Below are 4,622 nucleotides of genomic sequence, written 5' to 3' on the forward strand. Positions count from 1 at the left end.
GGCTCGCATCACCACGCCCAACTAATTATTTATTTTATTTATTTATTTATTTATTTTTTTAGGTAGAGACAGGGTTTCACCATGTTGGCCAGGCTGATCTCAAACTCCTGACCTCAGGTGATCCACCCACCTCAACCTCCCAATATCCTTTTTGTTTGTTTGGTTTTTGTTGTTTTTTGAGATAGAGTCTCACTCTGTTATCCCCACTGGAGTGCAGTGGTGTGAACTCAGCTCACTGCAAACTCTGCCGCCCAGGTTCAAGCAATTCTACTGCTTCAGCCTCCCGAGTAGCTGGGATTACAGGCATCTGCCACCATGTCTGGCTAATTTTTATAGGTTTTAGTAGAGTTGGGGTTTCAACATCTTGGCCAAGCTGGTCTTGAATTCCTGACCTGGTGATCCACCCACTCGGCCTCCCAAAGTGCTAGGATTACAGGCGTGAGTCACCACACCAGGCCTATTCTGTTTTTTAAACAAAAGTTTTATGGTTTTATGTTTTACATGTGAGTCCATAATTAATTTTGAATTAATTTTTGCATAAGGCGTAAGACATAGGTCGAAGTTCATTTTGTGTCCATTGTTCCAGCACTGCTTATTGAAGTGGCTATTCTTCTTCCATTGAATTACCTTTGCATGTTTCTCAAATATCAGATGACCATATTGGGTCTGTTTTTGAGTTCTTTATTCTGTCCCATTGATCAATATGTCTGCCCCTCCACCAATACTACACAGCCTTGAAATCTGTAGAATTCTTATATAATAAGTCTTGAAATTAGGTAGACTGATTCTCCAACTTTATTTTCTTTTCCAAGATTGTCTTAGTCATTCTAGTTCCTTTGCCCTTCCAGCTAAATTTTAGAATAATTTTGTCTGTATGCACAAAAAAATCCTTACTAAGATTTTACAGGAATTGCAAAAAAACCTGTATATCAATTTAGGGAGAATTGACTTTTACTATGATGAATCTCCCAATCCATGAACATAGTATGTCTCTCTCTTTATTTGGAACTTTCTAAACTTTCATTATCATTGTGTAGTCTTTAGGATATAAGTAATATACATGTTTCCTTAGATTTATATCCAAGCATTTGTGTTTTTTGAGTGATTGTAAATGCTATTGTATTTTAAATTTCCATTTCAACGTGCTTACTGCTAATATATAGAAATGCAGTTGATTTGTTTGTGTTGATCTGTACTCAGTGACCTCGCTGAACTCACTTATTAGTTACAAACAAAACAGTTTTGATCTATTTTGTTTGTGTATTTCTTGAAATTTTCTGCATAGACAATTATGTCATCTGCAAACAGGAGCAGTTTTATTTGTTCCTTTCTAATTTGTATGTCTTTTCCTTTTCTTGTCTCATTGCAATAACTAGAACTTTCAGCACTACCTGGAATAAAAGTGGCGTGAGTTAACATCCTTATTATGGCCCCAGTTTTAGAGAGCAGGCATTAAGTCTTTCTTTCTTTCTTTCTTTCTTTCTTTCTTTTTTTTTTTTTCCACAAATAGCACTTCTTATTTGCCACTATTTGAAGTCTGAACTTTAAACAGATTATTGGGCTGGTGGTTCATATCCATCAGCTCGTTCAACTTTAGCACCTGTCTCATCCCTAGTGGCTTTTCCAGAACTACTGCCTTCACCATGAAGCTCCATGAGCTTTCCCAATTCAAACCTGGGCTTCTTCAGCATTTTTACTTTCCTAACGAAGACTTCATGGAGAGGATAAACAGATTGGCAAGCCTTTTCTGTGTCTTTCCCAATGCTATCTGGAATCAATTTATTGACCACTTCTTTCAAGTCATTTGTCTGCACCTCTCGGGTCATGACTTCCATCATCATCTTCCGGATTTGGCGGACCCACTGGTGCTGAGCATAAGAGGTCTTATGTATCTAATTGTTGCGTTTTTTAGTAAAACCAACACAGAACAGATGAAGCAAGTAACCATCGGTAGTCTTGACATCAACATGAGCTTCAATCATTGTCTGCCATTTTTTCACCATGGAACACATCTTGTTACAGGTAAGATCCATGGCACGGAAGTTAGTCAGGCAGTTTTTACCCTGAACATCTTCAGTAATCAGCTTAAATTTTCTAAATGCAACTTAATCATTCTGCACATCAGCAAGACTCACTTCAAACACATGACCCTTGAGACCATCAGATGCAATTTTGGTTCCTTGGGTCCTGGTGATGAGTGTCTTTTCAATATTTCTTATACTGAACATAGCAGGTGCTTTCACATCATACCAATCTTTCTTAGAAAATGGATCAACCACTTTCTTCTTGGCTCCCTTTTTGCCCCCTTTCGTAAGGCGCTTGTTTTTGCCAACTGCCATGGTGCTGGTCAGAGAGCCAAAAGGCAAGTCTTTCACAACTAAGCATAATTTTAAACTCTAGGGGCTTAAAAATAAATGCTTTTTATTAAGTTGAGGAAATTTCCTCTATTTCTACTTTTTCTATAAGTTTTGTTATAAATGGGTGTTGAATTTTCTCAAATGATTCTCTGTATCTATTGATATGTTAACATATTTTTCTTATTTAGCTTGTAAAATGGTGGATTACATTGATTGCTTTTTGAATATTGAACCAATCTTGCATTGCTGGAACAAAGGTCATTTGACCATGTTGGTATAATTCTTTGTATGTTTTTCTAAATTCTATTTTCTAATATTTTGTTAAGGATTTTTGTACACACATTCGCAAGAGTCTATACTTTTTTTGTGTTGTCTTTGGTTTTGGTATCAAAGTAATATCAACCTCATAAAATAAATTGGAAAGCGGTCCCTATTCTATCTTCTCAGAGAGATTATGTAAAAATTGGTACTAATTTTTCTTTAAATATTTGGTAGAATTCTCTAGTGAAAACATACAGGCCAAGAGTTTTTTATGGGAGTTTTAAAATTATGAATTCCATTTTCTTAACAGCCACAGGCCTACTGAAATTACCTATTTCATACTGGATGAGTCGTGATAGTTTATATTTTTCAAGAATGTGAGTCACTTCATCTTCTTGTAAAATTTATGCGTGTAGAGTTGTTCATAGTACTCTCTTATTATCCTCGGAATGCCTTCAGGGTTTGTAGTGATATCTCCTGATATTGGTAATGTGTTATTTTTTTTCTTGCTACAGATTTATCCATTTTATTGAACTTTTCAAAGAACCAAGTCTTTGTTTCATTGTTTTTTCTATTTTCTGTTTCTATTTCATTGATTTCTATTCTTATCATTTTTATTTTTTTATTTCCTTCTTTTTGCCTGCTTTGGTTTTAAGTTCACTCTTCTTTTTTAGGTTCTTGAGGTGGAAGCTTATATTATTGATTTGAAACTTTTCCTCTTTTCTAATATTCGGATTTAGTAATATAAATTTCCCTCTCAACAATGATTTCTCTGTATCCTACAAATTGTGGTATGATATAATTTTATTTTCATTCAGTTCAATGTATTATTTATTACTCTTGAGACTTTGACTTTGATCCATGGATTATTTAGAATAATTGTGTTGTTTAGTTTCCAAGGGCTTGGAGATTTTTATGTTATCTTTATGCTATTGATTTCTAGCTTGATTTCATAGTGATTGGAGAACACACTTTGCAAGATTTCAGTTGTTTTAAATGTGTTGAGGTTTGTTTCATGACCCAGAGTATAATCTATTTTGATGGCTGTTCCAAGGGCACTTAGAAAGAGTACCTATTCTGCTGTTGTTGAGTGGAGTGCTCTATAAATGTTGATTTCATTCTTTTGATTGATAGTGTTGTTGAGTCTTCTATATTGTTGCTAATTTTCTATCAATTGTTCTATCAATTATTAAGAGAAAGATGAAATATTCACCTATTTATGAATTTGTCTATTTCTCCTTTAATTGCTATCAGTTTTGGCTTTGCATATTTTCAGATTTGTTGTTTGTTATATATTTAGAATTGTTATATCTCATTAGATTTATCCTTTCATCATTGTATAATGTCCCTCTCTGTCTGACAATTTTCTTTATTCTGATTTCTACTTTATCTGAAATTAATATAGCCACTTCTGTCTTCCTTTGATTGATAAATGTATCATACCTTTTTCAATTTTTTTACTTCCAACTTGCCAATAACATTATATTTGAAGTGAGTTTTTTTTAGTTAGCAGACAGCTGGGCCATGCTTTTTGAGTCACTCTGTCAGTTTCTGTCTTTTAATTAATATTTTATGATCGTTTACATTGAATTTATACATTAATATATTAGAGCTTAAGTCTACGATATAATTTTTTGTTTTCAGCTTATTCTGTTTTCATTGCTATTTTCTTGAACACTATAGAATTCCACTTTGATCCATCTATGTTTTTTAGTATATTTCTTTGTATAGATTTGTACTGATTACTGTATTATATATCCGTAACATATCACAGTCTACTAGTGATAACATTTTACCAGTTTGGTTGAAATATAAAAATCTTATTCACTTAACCTCTATACCCTGCCCCCATTTATAAAATAATTACCTTGAATATTTTTCCACGACATTTAGAACCACATCAGGTAGTGTTACAATTTTTTTTTTCAATCATCTAACATAATTTGGAAAACTCAAAACAAAGAAAACCTATTGTATTTAGCTCTATTTTTGCTTATCTTATTC

General features: G+C 33.5%; 1 pseudogene; it reads right to left on the reverse strand.

Moving 5' to 3' along the window:
• Window positions 1-1,508: 1,508 nt before the first annotated feature.
• Window positions 1,509-2,339, reverse strand: LOC105542082 (annotated as a pseudogene).
• Window positions 2,340-4,622: the final 2,283 nt, after the last annotated feature.

This window comes from Mandrillus leucophaeus, unplaced genomic scaffold (assembly GCF_000951045.1).
Source record: "Mandrillus leucophaeus isolate KB7577 unplaced genomic scaffold, Mleu.le_1.0 Scaffold25, whole genome shotgun sequence".
In the NCBI taxonomy this organism is placed as follows: Eukaryota; Metazoa; Chordata; class Mammalia; order Primates; family Cercopithecidae; genus Mandrillus; species Mandrillus leucophaeus.